This window comes from Pipistrellus kuhlii, unplaced genomic scaffold (genome assembly GCF_014108245.1).
Source record: "Pipistrellus kuhlii isolate mPipKuh1 unplaced genomic scaffold, mPipKuh1.p scaffold_m20_p_4, whole genome shotgun sequence".
NCBI lineage: Eukaryota > Metazoa > Chordata > Mammalia > Chiroptera > Vespertilionidae > Pipistrellus > Pipistrellus kuhlii.
The window spans coordinates 22,358,495-22,374,879 of NW_023425540.1; the positions used below are offsets into that span (position 1 = coordinate 22,358,495).

General features: G+C 39.4%; 1 pseudogene; it reads right to left on the reverse strand.

The window, feature by feature from the left end:
- Positions 1-3,756: 3,756 nt before the first annotated feature.
- LOC123651185 lies at positions 3,757-4,944 on the reverse strand (annotated as a pseudogene).
- Between the last annotated feature and the right edge of the window lie 11,441 nt (positions 4,945-16,385).

The following is a 16,385-nucleotide window of genomic DNA, read 5'->3' on the forward strand; positions in this document are numbered from 1 at the left end:
TCACCTACATTGTTATTTTTAAGAACAATCTTCCAATTTCCATATCTTTCTCAGACCTTTGAAAATACATTCCTTTCTCAGTTCCAGCCCAGGTCATATATGTAATATTGCCAGCAATTTTACCAAATATAATTTAAAACAGAGTTTATTAAATTTATTTAAACTTGCTATTCTTTTAAATCTAGGGTGCTTAATAATTTGATAAGATAGAGGTTGACCACAGAAGCAATGTGTTATACAGTAATTTAATACATTTTTCCCTCAAGCTGAAGTACTGATTCAAGTTCACAGGAAGAATTTAGTTTGATTTTAAATTGATTTTAAAAAGAAGTAAGAATGTAGTAATGGAAGATATATGAGAGTCACTACACTAATAATTGATACTAATAAATGTGATACTTGTTTATACCTTCATTTTTAATAGAATTCTCTTGTTGCCAAATGAGAGAGAGAAACATGGCTATGGATTTGTGTGCTTTATCAGACACAGACTTTACCCTTGACTTTGAAATGATATGCTGATTTTTTTCATGTTTATTTCCCAGTAACTAATGTGTCACATCTATCAAATGATATTTCTTTATATGCCTCTTTTTTTTTTTCTTATCCTCTCAGAAGCTTTTCCAGGAATCCCTCTTAGGAAATTCTATTGATTTGATACTTAGCCTTGATTTCTTACTTAGCACACAACATTTCTTACTTAGCCTTTTCAACATTTGCAAATAAAACAAGCATGACGATGTGCTTGCATTATAAAATAAAGCCAAACTCCCTACCCCATAGAAATAATTGTTTTCTCTTTATTTTATGTGAAAGACTTTTAAATTCCTTTGAAAATGTCAATGCTAAAAGTTTTATAGCTGCCAAGGTAAGAAAAAATTAGAAGGGAAAGATAGAGTGCCCGCCATATGCCTAGATGATAAGGTGGGTCCTTAACATGCATCATTCCTTGCTAGGAAATTAAAAAGGCTTGCTGCTCACCTCTTGCATATATGGCAATTGCCATGAGACAGAAGATCAGAGTAGGCCCTGCAGTAACTAAATTAAGTAATTGATAAATTATTTGAGTCCCCACCAAAGAGAGAAAATATGTCTTGTAAAACCTTATTTACAGTCTGAGAGGGAAATTGCAAGACCTCCTCCAGCACTGTCCTCTTCTTGTCAGCCTTTCAGTGCTTTTGTTATTTAAAGTAGATATTTTCATTAACTGTAGTGTATGGCATCTTTGCTATCAATATGGGAAATATTAAAAGAGAAACAAATACATTTGGTGTTGCCACTTCTTAACTTAAAAATTTCCCACAAACTGTGTAGTTAATATGATCTATAAGCACAAAAGCAGGGTGTTAAAAATCCCCTCAGCTAAAAGCAGGTATGAGGAGAGAGCAAGGATTATGCAGCATTCTACAGACAAATAGTGTGATTTGAAGAGGAATTTGAGGAGGAGGTGTGAAAATTTGCTCTTTTTTTTCTTCTTTTTAGAGAAAACACCCAACAGATGCTTTGAGACTAAAAAACCTTTTTCAGTTGCAGAAAACAGAGTTTCTGCAGAAAGATTGAATTTATAGACAGTATCCTAATGTGGACAACTTGGTGGCCAGTACCAGGTAGTGCTGCAGAGCACCAAGGTTTGCACAGGGGACGTAAAATTCTGACTCTGAAGGTGAGTACATTCTGTGATGTAATAAAAGTAGTTGCATCTTTATTCTGATGACAATGGCTTAGGAAGCAGTTAATTAACCTGGGATAGCTCAAATATTTATTTAATGCTACATTATAATGGACCAATAGTTGGAAGAGGAGTTCTTAGTCCTTCAAACATGAGAGTGACTATTCCCCCTCTACTCACAGTGCTCCCTCCAGCAGTGGTGGCTGGCTTGATGGATGGAACTTCATTTCACTGTGTCATTCAGCAGCTAGTAATTCCATCCCCATTTCCTGCTCTTCTCCAAAAACCCAAGCCTGACCTTCAAAAACAAACAAACAAACAAATAAACAAACAAACAAAACTGGGGAAAGAATCTTGGTCCTGAGATTGCATTTGGCTTCAATGTAGATGAAATGGAGATAACTTCTTACTCTTGAAAATAATTTCTACATCTATATGTAAGGTAGTCATATCTACAGATGGATATTGGAAAATTTGTTAAAACTTTGGAGAATGATTTTTACACTTGTAACAGGGAATGAATACACAATACTACTTATATAAATCTTAGTTGATGTTGGACCCAATGTATTAGGGTTTTTTTCCTCTCTTGAAACTAGAGCTTGCATGTTAGAAGATTTTTTAGTATACTGTGGAAAGCCACCACTTGTGATACTGTCATAAAAGTACACCAAGAAATGTGGAAGACCAATGGACCTCGGATGTTGAGGGCTGATGCTAAGCACCTTTTGTTCATGTTGAGATAGTGATGGCTCAAGGCAATTCCCTAACCTGATAATATTTTTATTGTTTACCAAACTTTACCTTTGATATGTCTGTATGCATTGCTAAAGGGAAAATATGTATTCAAGTGTATAAAAAGCAAATGGGACCCAGAGGTCAGTGTGCCTCTTCAAGAGTTCTTCACCTGGCCCTCATGTCTTCTAAATTTATATTTCTTGTATAGCGTTTTCATTGTGCTCCTCCTTCAGATCTTAAACTCTGCTGTGAAAGTTGTAGCAGTATACTTTACAGGGATCTGCAATTTCAGTTTCTGTATGTACCTAAGAGGTAGCTTCACTTTAAGACCCCTGGAATTCATATGACACACTGTATGCATTGGGGAATCAATGTCTTATTTGAGCCAGTGGAATTCTTAGTAGTTTCCAATAGGTCTGTCTTATATTCTCTAGCAAGCTTTTAAGGTTCACTGCTGGGGATTAGATCTACATTAGACATTTTAGCAATTTTTTTGCACTTCCAGAATATTTTCCCTTTCCTTTTCATTTTTTCTCCAGTCATGTCAAGCATACATACCCTTAAAGCCAAATGATAAAACATGGCAAAGATAATTATATGGCTGACTGCTTTTGCTAGAGAACAATTATACCTTTTAAGAGTTCTAATGATTATGCTTATATTCTGCCAGAACATAATTTAATTTAGAAGTGGGTCTTTGACAGAGACTCTTTGTTCATATTCAAGAACTTTATATTGTAATTTAAACAAAGGTAGGATAGTTGGAAACCTATAGAAGACACAGTTCCTTAGCAGTAGTCAATGCAAATGTTTCGGGTAGCTAATTTACTTCACTCAGTGCAAAATATAATGGACCAAGAAGTTCAAAAGATCTTCCAGTTTTTCTTGTGACAAGTAATTTTTCAAGACAGCAGATAAATAAGCCAGATTAAGCTGACTAGTCAACAAGAGATAGAATTCAGTTATATAAGTGCATCATTCTAAACATCCATTGGTGGTGACTAGAGGGTTTTGGTCCTGACTTTCTACAGCCTTTCATTCTCTTCTCCATTCTTACTATGCATCCTGTGGTGGTTATTTAGGGCATAAAATTAGATGGTAAAGAGGGGACAGAGATGAACTAATGTCAGGGCAGGTATCCCAGGATGGCCACCTTGGGGTATGGTCAGTACCCAGGGTGGCTGATCCTCAGCTTTGCAGATCCAGAAAGCAATTTTTGTGAGTGCATTTATGGTTGAAAGATACTGATTCACACTAACAACTATGCAGCATTCAGAAAAAACTGATTTGTAGACCAGAAGGCCAGGTTATCATTTATTTATTTATTTATTTATTTATTTACTTATTTATTTTTATATTTCAGGTATTTTTTATTTCTTCAGATTTGTTATTTATCAGGAATGACTGAAATAAAAAATACAATCGAGTCCCATCATCATTATGGAAATGGCTTTAAGAGAAACCCGGTCAGATGAATATTATTGCTTCCCATTTTCAGCCAGTCAATAGCTGCCACTGATAAACAGACAACCAAAAGTCTGTCAAGATTGCTCAAGATATGTTACATAGTACAACATGCCTGTTCATGGGGGCTGGGGAAGGGAAGACTAGGAAATAACTTATGTGACTTGTTGATTTCATCATATAAGACAAGCACAAAAGCACCCACCAATGCCTCTGAGAACATTGGACCATGCACCTTTGAAAAAAGCTTTGCCTCCTTCATCATGAGCAATCTTCCTCCAGCAATCGAGTGTGTCTGTATACATATATCAGTTCCTTTGTGCCCTGATTGCATCATCACACAGCGATGAATAGTGTCAAAAAGATAGGAAGTCAACCCAGCCACCACTGTTACAGACTGTGAGATCATCCAACTGATAAAGATGGGAGTATTTCTGGGATCTGGAAGCATTCCCTTTGCAGTGTCATAGACACTGAAGTAGGCAGCTGGGTAGATGATAATACTCTGTACCGACACATTGAAGCCTTGGTATAGGCCTCTAATCAATCCCATCAGATTTGTAGATCTTAACCAGGCAGTCACCAAGGCTTTTGAATTCCCTTTCATCTCCAGCTTTGCCCACATCAACTGCTAGATAGGTACGGGCAAAATCAAGAGGATATACAAAACCATTTGCAACCATTATGGCAACCAGCGGCACCACCTGATGCCAGATCCCCTGCAAAGTGTTGCCAAAACTGAGCTTGCTTGTCCACACCACCTAGGAAGATCTGCTTGTATTTATCTTTGAAGGCAAAGTTGAGAGCCTGGGTGAGGAAGTATCTGATGACATTGACCAGGTTACCGTGCCAGAAGAACAGGACTCCCTGCTCCTTGGGGATACGGACCATGCAATCTATAATGCCCTTGTATCGCTTATCTGCAGTTTCTTGCTGGCATGCGGCACCTACAGCAGTGGCTTGATACACTTGATGGGTGCTACGCCTGTCTTGGAGATGGCTATGGTCACTCCACCTGCCAGGAAGTCCTTGGCAAAGGACTCAGTGGCATCTGTCATATTGAAAAGAAGTAAGTGAGCAACTGCAGGCCAGGGACCATAACCGGCTTAACTCTGGGGCTCTATCCAGAAGGCCAGGTTATTAATTAAGGGGAATTAAATGGTCAATAAACTGCCAATTTCATGTAAGCCAGTGAGTGCATTTTCTTCTGATGGATATGCTGTAGGGAAAACCAATAGCAATTGGAAGGGAGTTCATGAGCATGATATTGGAACATTAGAAAATGGAATGTCCAGTGTTATCAACCTATAAATAATATAAATATTTAATGCATTCATTTTTCCCCTCCCTGTGCATGTGCATAGGCACACACACACACACACACATACATACACACACTCACATCGGGATGTTTGTGCTATTGGAAATTCCAGAGACATGCTGATAAGCTTCAAAGTTTCACTCCCTCTTTGGAATGCCACATTGATAACTTATTCTTAGACCTTGTTAATGACATTGAGTTGGTTATATTTGTTGTTAACATTTAGTTGAAAATTTACTAAGAATTCTTTGACTTTGAAAATATTCTGTTACTTAACGAATTGTGCAGTGAGATAATCTCTACACAGTAAGTATGAATTTCACTAATTTGGTTCTCAGGAGATAATATTGATTGTTCCCAAGTTCTTTGCAGACTTCAAAAGTGTTGGTAGCATGACTGACTTCTTCATTTTTTTTTTTAAAGAAATGTGTGCATCTGTGTGTTTCTAGGTCCTTATATGATCATAAATATTCTTATGATTTTCCCCTACCATTTGTCTCTGGATCTATTCTTATTCATCAAATTATATTTATCATTATATCTCACATAAGAATGAGATCATGCAATATTTATCTTTCTCTGATTGGCTTAATTCACTCAGCATAATGATCTCTAGTTCCATCCATGCTGTTGCAAATGGTAACAGTGCCTTCTTTATTTTATAGCAGCATAGTATTCCATTGTTTAGATGTACCACAGTTTTTTAATACACTAATCTCCTGATGGGCACTTAGGCTGTTTCCAAATCTTTCTTTTTCTGCCAGGTTCCCAGATAGATCCTGTGAAGAGCTTATGTTTTACAATGTTGGATGAAGTGTCCTCCATAGGGCAGGCTGAAAACTAAGCTAGAGGTGATGCCAACAGCTCCTGACTTATCACCAATTCAAGTGGGGAGAACTAAGACCACCTTACCATTCCCTACTCAGCATTTACTTTGCTCTGATAATCATCTGGAATCTTTCATCTCCCCCAATGTGGCCCTGTTTTTTGGCCTTTTACTGAAGTTCAGATACCTAAGCTTTGATCCTAAAACTTGGAAAGTGGGGGAGCTTCAGTGCTTTGCAATTTCTTTTCTGCTCCCTGCTGCCTCTCTAGTGAACCTTCTAGCCTGTTTCTACCAGTGGGTTCCTGGGAGCTGACTACTGTGGTCACCAGGGTGAGTCCTCCAGACTTTTATTCTAACATAACTCCAGTATGTAAGGAAAAACCCTGCATAACTGCCACCTCCTAACTCTGCTGACCCCAACATCTTGTTTGTAAAATTTCTCTAGTTCATTAAACAAATGTGTGTATATGAGACTACCAGGAAGATATTTTATAAATGGATATCGATAGTTCCCCTTCCAATGTAATTAGAAATTCTGTTTCAATCTAAGGCCCTTATTATGCCAAAAAGGAATAATGAAGCTTTCAAACATGATACAGCTGGGCAGATTTCAGCATTCCGCTCAGAAAGAAAAAATCAGGCCTGCCCACCCCCTAAGCTTTAGAAGGAGGCTGCACAGGGTAGGGGAGGGAGCTGTTTTAAGGAAATCTGGGATCAATAAAAGAAAGCACGATGTTAGCTGCTTATTGTCTAAATTTAAAAAGATAAAGCAGGATTAAAATGAGAGATACATTGAGACAGATGAGTAGACACCCCTTCTCCCCCTACTGCCTTAGGAAAAACAACATAAAACAGAGCTAAACTCATATGTGGTTTTTTCCACTTTGTTCCCATCTCTGGAGTCACAGAGAGCACTAACAGGCTTACAAGGTGTGCAGAGAATTTTGATTGCACAGTAGGAGGAAGATGTTGAAACTCAGCTCCAAGGATGTTGGCACTGCCCCAAGCACAGTAGAGCTGCTGAAAGGAGGGATCTATTTGGAACCAGAGAGGTCCTGCAGAGACTCAATGTTAATCTGGTGCAGATTCAAGAGAGCTAATATAAATGGGTTGCAAAAAGATTATGTAGAAAGCCTGCTGCTCCTGAGTAGCTGCCTCTGAGTAGCTGCCCCTGAGTAGCTTCAGCTACTCAGAGGGATGGGCTGTGGGGGGTTGGGCTTCTCTGAGGGCAGGAGAGCGAGGCATGGGGCAGTAGACACTCTGGACTGTCATCTGGATTTCCTGATTTGGTTGTGTAATACAGGCTGAATTATTTGACTACCCTGAGCATCTATGCCCTTTTATTAAAATGGGTATGAAAACTACTCTACTAGGTTGATGTGGAAATTAATTAAGAAGAACTATAAAATGCCCAGGATGTGATGGTGATCAATAAATATGAATCCTTTCCCTAGACATGTTTCTTTAGTATACACCCCATCACCTAAATTAATGTTTCATTAACTCATATGTCCAAGATGCTAGAAAGAACTTAGTGTATACTTTACATTCTTATTGGAAAATCGAGTGAGCACTCGCTAAGGGCATGTAAACCTAGACTTCCTGATAAATTTACATTAGAAAGTTGACTAAAGGGAATGCACCAGCCAACTGCCCCCCTTCCCTATTTTTTTTTTTTTTTTAATCTTTGGGTGCCCAATTCCGGAATTTTCCCCCTCAGGGACCTTGATTTACGGTAATTATTCAACACAGAGCACAGAGGAGTCATGTGCTGGCCTCCTGAGGAAGTTGGAGTGAGTAGATCTATGCTTCTCCTGTCCTTTCTGCTTCTCCAGGAAGGCCTGTGTGGGCATGAGGAGGCTAATATGTACAGATGGAGTGAGGATGCAACCAACTCCCAGCTCACACTTCAGTTCCCTCTAGGAAGGAGTATACAAAACAAGTGTTTATAAAAAATATATTTAAAAAAACCACAAAATTAATAATTTGCCAAAATACCCAAGTAATGATAACATCAACGCTTATCTACTTCTGACCATGTGTCCGGCACTGTTCTAACCATGTTATATGTATACTAGTAAACTCACACCATCTGCCTCACTTTAGAGATTAGGAAGTTCAGGCCCATGAATCAGTGAATCATTCATGATCTCAGAGTTAATGTTAAGTGTCTGGATTCAAGGTAGACCAATTCTCAGTCTGTTAACCTGTTCCATTGATTGATGTCATATAGGTCTTTTTTTTTTTTTTTTTTTTTTTTTTTTTTTTTTTTTTTTTTTTTAGCATAGGCAGCTTGTTAGATATTAACAAAGAGAAGGGAACCAGACTTCTGCTTAAACTGGATTAACTAGGAAGCTATAGTTTCCAGACACTCCAGGGCTGCATTTCCCCACCAAGGGGATTAACATCCTCCATTCCCTGAGCTGGCAGGAAGAACTGGCTTTCAAATCTCCCAAGGGGACAACCACCTGGGCAGTCCCCCAGATTCCGGGGTTGAGGGGAGAGAACCAGTAAAGGGAAATCTCTCATGTGTAGTAGGAGCCAACCTGGTGACCTTAAAGGGAAGGTGTCCAGCCTGGGAAAAGGAGGAGATTAAATAGGGTGTGGGGGAGCCCAGCAAAAGCCCACTGAGAGCCAGGAAAGCATTGCTTAGTTTAAAAGAGCTTACTTTTTTCAAGCCCAAGATAATATAATCAGAGTCTAACAAAGGCCCGGGGTTCGTGTGTTTGCTTGTTCATTTGTTTGCTTGTTCGTTTGTGTGCTCTCTCTCCGTAACAGCTGTGCAGTGCTGGCCACAGATGGGATGCCATCAGGCCTTGGCAGTGGACATACAGGAGGGGAAATGAGACACTGAGAAGTTCTGCATCTCTGAGTCCTGGCCCTCCTGGGACTGACAGGTGTGGGTGTGGGCCTACTGCTCAAGAGCTGGTTTTCTTTCACAGTGAGACAGAGCTGAGCCACCTGGTCATGGATGAGACACTGGGCATCTGGGGACAGTCCTTTTCATTTCAATAAAACTTGCCACAATTGCTCACATCCTCCTATGCGTGGGTTCCAAAAGTGCTTCACTTGCTACTCCATGGAAGAATCCTGTTTCCACTAGCAACAGTTTGTATAGTTTTCTCAGAGAACAACCTTTTCCTAATCCCAAGCTTATTCCTAAACCCTTAGACTTATTAGTTCAGTGTTGGTGCAGGGTATTAAGTAACTACAGTAGTTTTGTTAAAGTTAGACAGACATGAGCAGAGTAAGAATGATAGGCCAGGTACAGAATGTCATGAAGACAAAAGCCCAAAATAGCAATAGAGAAAACAAGTGTTACAGTGTGGGACCTCTCCCTCAGAGTGACATTTCTTCCCCTAGCATATTATTGGTCATGTGGTTTAGACCCCCTGACCTCTCATAGCACTAGTCCTGCAGGTTCAGATTCTCCCTTGACCTTGCTACCTTGGCATGTCTCTAGTCATGTGTTCCCCTTAGAGGAGGTCCATGGGAGCCAGAGCCTAGCTCCCATACAAGCCCTTGCATGACCACTCCCTTAAGCATTAAGCCTTCAGGACAATAAGGTTCTGACCAACATAAAATAATATTAGGAATAAAGCTTCAGGTCTGTTGGCCACAGAGACAGTTTTGGTCAATCTAGAAATAACATTTGGGTCTCAGTTATGTTTCTGATCTAGGTCCAGAAAAGCAGCAAAACCAAATGAAGCCACACCATGGCTAACATCAGCACCAGCTGCAAGGACTAATGACTCTCTACCCTAACACTGATCTATCAGTAGAGACCTCAACTCTTGTTTTACTGAATCCACACAGCCCAGCAGGCTCACTTCTTCTACCTCTGTGACATTCAGAATGAATTTTCTCTTACAGTTTGAGTTCTTGGCTCTGAATTCTTTCTCAGCCAAATTCAAGAACCAAGGTCTAATGTCACTGGTTACATATGGTGCTGTTTGCACAGTCTCAGCAAAAAGCGATTATGACTTTATTTGAAATGCAAGTATATTAAGCACTGTTAACTTCATTTTTAAGCAAAATAAGCTTTCAGTTAGGTTTATTGGTCATTATTTTCCAGCAATTTGTTCACTGGCAAATAAATCCCATTGAAATTAGTCATGTTGTGCAACAAAGAAAAATCTATTATTTTCCTTAATTGTATCTTTGATTGCAAAAGCCTAACCACAGAGCATAGCACTGATACCACCCAAGGTGTAAAAACGGTGGGGTAGGCTTCGGATTAAAGCAGAACCTTTGGGTGCCCACTTAAGTGTAATTTCAGGTACACGGAGAAGCAATAAGAAGACAACTATAATAGAAATAGAACAACACAGTGACCTCAATAACTAATCATTACATGACACTCACTGCATCCAAGCCTGTTGTGTCCTTGCATGTGGTAGCTTGTTCAATCTGTCCTTAGAAAAGTTTGATTCATACTGCCATTTTATGATTATTTTATAATCTTACAGAATCCTCAAAGTTAGCCCCATTTTCCCCAAAGCAAAACATTATATGGTTATCTGGCCTCAGTATAGGTCTGGATGTCACCATTGATGAGTAAGATGACCATAGGTCAGAGCATGTCTCTGAATCTCAGCTCCCCCTCCTGCCCTGCAGGTAATAATACTGATAGCATCTGTGAATGCATGTGGATTATATGCAACAGAGCAGGGAATGTAATCACACAGTTCCTGGCAATAAATGGGTGGCATTGTTATTATCTGGATTGCCCTAAAAATGATCAAGCTAGGACAGTCATTTAAATTTTACCAAAAAACTGATTTTTCCTTGGAGCAATTTTGACAATGAAACCAGGGACAGGTGCTAGATTAATCTTCCAAGGCTGCCCTAACAAAGTACCGCGCATGGCATGGCTTATACAACAGTAATTTATTCGTGCTCAGTTCTGGAGGTGAGAAGTCCAAAATCAGAGCAAAATCTGATGGCTCTGGGGGATACTCTGTTCCTTGCTTCTCTCCAAACCCCTTGTGTTGGTGGGCATCTGTGGTGTTCCTTGGCTTGTAGCTGCATCACTCCAATCTCTGCCTCGCACCACAGCCTTCTTCTCTGTGTCTCTGTGCATCTTCTCTCCTTCAGTTAAGGACACCAGTCATACTAGATTCGAGCTGCCTTAAAAACCTCATCTTAATTTTATTACATCTATAAAAATTCAATTTCCAAAAAAAGATCAGATCCACAGCTATTGGGGTTGGGACTTGAATATATCTTTTTGAGGAACATAATTCAACCCCTGGTGGGTACCGTGAAAATTTGGTTAATCTGCCAAAACCAGTTTGGCTCAGTGGATAGAGCATCGGCCTGAGGACTGAAAGGTCCCAGATTCCATTCCAGTCAAGGGCATGCATCTTGGTTGTGGGCACATCTCCAGTAGGGGATGTGCAAGAGGCAGCTGATCGATGATTCTTTCTCATCTATGTTTCTAACTCTCCAGCCCTCTCTCTTCCTCTCTGTAAAAAAAAAAAAAATCAATAAAATATATATTTTTAAAATTTGATTAACCTGTCAGTGATGAGGTAAAGGATATAAATCTTCAGAACAAACCATTCTATTAGCTCTGCAGCAAAGAACACCATTTTTCTTTCTTTCTTTCTTTTCTTTCTTTTTTTTTTTTTTTTTAACTCTCTGTGCCACTTCTTGCTTAGTTTATTTTTTCTGATTCAACTGTATTCTTTATCAAGAGCTGCAAAATCACAACCTAATTTTTGGAAATCTCAAGATTACAATGAAAAAAACAACAACATTGTTCAGCGATCAACATTAAAGAACACTCAGAACTGAAGACAGTATCGTGTAAGCCAATAACAATAAAAAATGTTCAATTGATTTTACCCTAACCAACCTTGACATTTTGATATATTCCTACTCGTTCTTTTCTGGCTGATAATGCAGGACTGGGCTGCAGTGTTTAGAACACCTGGATGCAATTCAATATATACACGCAGAGCAAAGAAAAATTAAGGCATGGAATAATTTTGTTCTTTACTGGAATTTGTATAATTAGTCCATAGTAATTACTTCTGTAGAAGATCTAATTCAGAAAGCCTTTCTTCACTACATTTATATGTTGACAATATTATAAAAATCATTATTTATATCTAGGAAGCAAAGAATTGAGTGGAGTTGCCTACTTGAGAGATGGTCAGCACAGTCTCTTGACAGAGCTGCATCTTCTAGGCCATTCTGTTTTCCTGTGCATATGACTCTTACAACTTGTTACTGCAGAACCCAGGAGAGAGTGAGACCACAGTGCTCATTGCTGCCAGGAGGGAAGGATTCTGTCCCCTGGAAGCACAGGTGGGTCCGAGATCACCCCAAACTTTTAATCTACTGATAAGGAAACCTCTGGTTCTTTGAGAACTAATCATCTCCCACAGAGTAAAAGAAAGACCTGCCACAGCATTTTGGGAAATAATGTTACAATGAATCACTAATCATCAATCCTCTTTGGTAAGTGCTGGATGAAGGTTTTATGTCTTTAAAGCCAATACTTTTGTGCACTGAAGTCATGCCAACGAAACAAGCCCAGAATTAGAAGTGACGCTTCTTTAAATGTAAATGGCTACAGAGGCATTTTTCAGCTAAAAAATAAAAATGGAGAAGAAGAAGAAATATCTGCTGTCAGCTCCAAGAAGCCACTCTCTCCTGATGGATAAGCCTTGGGGTCAATTGCTGCCACCAGTAAGTGAGCTGTGCATCCTATCTCATTCCTCCACCAGCAGGCAAATGAGGTAGTTAGTGGAACAGATGAGCATTTCTCTTTTGACAGCATGTGCTGTCTATTCAGTACAATTGTAATATCAGCTGGAGAGCCAGGCTTCAAGTAACAAATATTCATCAGCAGAGAAAGGAGCTGGAAGATGTGTTGTCTATTTTCTAGAAGCGCTTGCAGACTTTTTTTCTCCAGCACACTCTCTGTCACTAACAGCTCTCTCTCCTGGTTCACATAAAAGATAAAGGCCCTATCTTATAGATGTATGCATTGTCTGCCATCAGGGGACATGAGAATATAACATGTTGGTGCAGAATCCTAACTTCGTTACTCATGCAAGAAACATTTGTTGTCTGTGTGTTGCAGGTTGGGGTCTCTTGGAAGTGACTCTGAGATTTGTTCATAGAACATTTATTGGATTGACATTTATGGAAGGGAGAGGGAGGAGGCTGAACTGAGATATGATCCTAACAAGGTACTTGGCAGTTTATAGGGCATTCAAAGGATGGACTAGCCCTTAAAGTTATCCCTAGATGGGGAATCAGGGCCATGCTTTTGTCCTCCTACATTGATCAGTCATGGGATGTGGTGGCCTTGGGAAATAAGCAATTTTTAAGCTCAGGTAATCCCCAAAGAAGACTGACAATGAAGGGCTGTCTGCATGGCAGTATGCCCAGGAGCTGGGGAAAGTCTCTGCCAAAGAGCCTGAATGTCACTTGGTATCACCAAAAAACCACCTGACTTTGGAAATTCCTGTGTCCACTCACAGCCTCAGTTTATTTATTGAAAACTTGGTGATTATAATTCCTACCTCATCGCTCTTCCTCTTTAAGACACATGGCAATCTGCTCAGATTGGTCTGTGAGCTCCAGGAGGATGAGGGACCACATCTGAGTTTTTACCTTCAGGTCAAGCAAGTATCACACACACAGAGGATGTTCCACGAACACTCACTACATTGAATCTAAAGTTTAATATCCCTACTGCAAAGCATTAATTCATCGTGAAAAACTATCAAGTATTTTCCCTACTCCAAAGCACTAACTCATCATGAGTAACTATCAGGGAACTGCCAAGAGCTCCCATGTGTGAGGGACTAAGATAAAAGATGCCTTTGCTCTTTTCAAATATAGGAGAATTGCTGAGACTTGGAATTACGGGAGACTTTCTGTGCTTTGATTGCCCTGAATTCATGGCCAGTGACAGCTCACCATCAGTGGAGCGGGGAGGAGGGAGAGTATCTTGTTTGCATGGAATTGAACCAGGGAACCAGTGTGAATCTGTAGGCATTGTTTGTTTGCTTGCCTTTTTCTGCTTTACATGCAGAAGTAATTTTGCTACTGGGCTTATTAAATCCTAAGCTAGAATATAAATCTGTAGCTGATGCAACTCAGTATCCAGTAATTTTTTATATAAAGTTCTTGCAGTCCCAGCAGAGCAGACCCTTAGGCCAGACAGAGCCCATCTCCTCCCATGAAGTAATGATGACCTGCAACTTCTGACCTCCACCCATCCTGCTGCTGCCAATTCCCCACTCTAGGGTTCACCACTTATAACTCTTCATTTCCCAATACTGCATGTATTTATCCCACCAACATTTTATTAAGTGCCTTGGGTACTGCTAAGTTATTATTAAGAAACTGTGGCCCTAACCGGTTTGGCTTAGTCCGCATGATAGAGTGTCCTGGGTTCGATTCCAGTCAAGGGCATGTACTTGGTTGCAGGCTCCTCTCTGTCTGGGACCTGGTCAGGGCACATGCATAAGGCAACCAATTGATGTGTTTCTCTCACATTGGTATTTCTCTGTCTTGCCCTCTCTCTAAAAATTAATGGAAAAATATTGAGAATTAAAAAAGAAAAAGAAAAGGAAAAAGGAAAGTGTGCCATTTTCTTGAAGATGTTTGTAGGCTGGTCAGGATAGACAAAACAACTTAATAAAAGAAACAAGTTGAAACAGAAAAAAAAAGTAGCTTTGCCAAGAAGAGAGATTTTAGCTGGCAAATGTATCAAAATGATGGCTTATCAAGCTGAATGGTTTTCATTAAGCTGAATTCAGCTGATTATGGCCACTTTGAATATGGGTATGCAAGAAGGTCCTTCTTCTTCCAGGGATATGGGAGATAAACTCAGTAGCTGAAGCAACAAAACACAGATGGCAAAATGAGATATGGTTAGAAGAAAGGGGGCAGGAGGCAGGAGAGGAAGAAAGAAATAGACTTGAGTTAACATACAGTTAGTGAATGTTCATTGGTTTGTAAATCTTTATTTGAGTATTATATTTTATAAGTTTAGCTTTAAGGTGAACACATCAGAAGTTTTCCCCCCCTCAGTTAAGGATAAATTACCCCGAGTCCTATAAAATCAGTGGTAGCAAGAATCCTGCAATTCAATGTTCTAGTTTCTCAGGACTGTTTCCCACTAAGCTCACTTAATTAGACCTGTCGTTTATCGCACACAATATTGGGTTAACAATGTCAGGGAAAGAGCATCTTTTGAAAAGAAGAGTGACAACATACCCTTCACAGTCCCCTCTCCCTATGTCTTTGGAAGAAGCATTGTCATAAAGCCCCCATGGAACCAAGCATAATAACTATGAAGCTGAGCCTACATTATGCTTATAATGAGGCCAGCCAGACTCATCAGAATGATAATTTGAAGATGCTTTTGCTCCATCAGCAGTAATTCAGTCCAGGGCAGCCTGAGTTCAAGGGAGGGGCTTGTGGAGAACACTGCAAAGGTTCCTGGAAGATGAGAGCCCAGCGAAGGGAGAGAGTGCCCACTACTGTATAAATCCTGCTGTGGAAATGAAGAAAAATGGATCCACATATTTCAAAAATTGCCTCTTGGTTCTTCCATTAAAGAAAAGCACTGAAATTGCATACTGGCTTTGTAAAATACAAAATTAAATATTATCAAATCTCAGATTCAAACTAAAAGCAAAACTTGCAGGATAGAAACAAAAGCAAAACTTGCAGGATAGAAGTCTGAAAAATATTTTTTTCCCATTCAAATAACAACTTTAGTATGAAAATACAGAATCACAATTATTAGGCTGCTAACAATATTTATAATTTATTTTGAAAGGCAATTGAAAAAGAAATTTTTTTAAAGCATTCAGTAAGAGTAGGAGTAGGAAACATTTTTCACTCTGGAAAACTAAGGGCACATTATTGCTTTTATGTTTTTAGGCAATGTGCAAGTAAAACACATATTTAGAAAATTATGTTTTTTCCACTATGGAAATATAGTGAAGATCAATAAATTAGAAAGATTTTCTTTTATGAATTCATGTTTAAGTGAGTTCTACATTTCATTTTTGCTTCATTTGAATATACTCTAAATTTGCATAGTTAGCAAGACTTACTGAGAGTCAACTGTGAGACAGTCAGAGGTCATGTTTATGCCTTTAACCCCTCGATAAAGGACCTCTTGCCCTTACAAAAGAGGAGAGTAACTCCCAATAATGCTGGGAGGGTTTCAAAATTTGTGGTTCAGTTATGGTGGACACAGTGGACAGGCTTTAAGCACACATCTAGAGTCCAGGGATTGGAAACTAAACTAAGATTTCTATTTTCTTGGCTCCTTTGTTCCTCAGTTCTGAAAATCTGATGCCCGCTTGGGAAACTCTGGCCTAGAA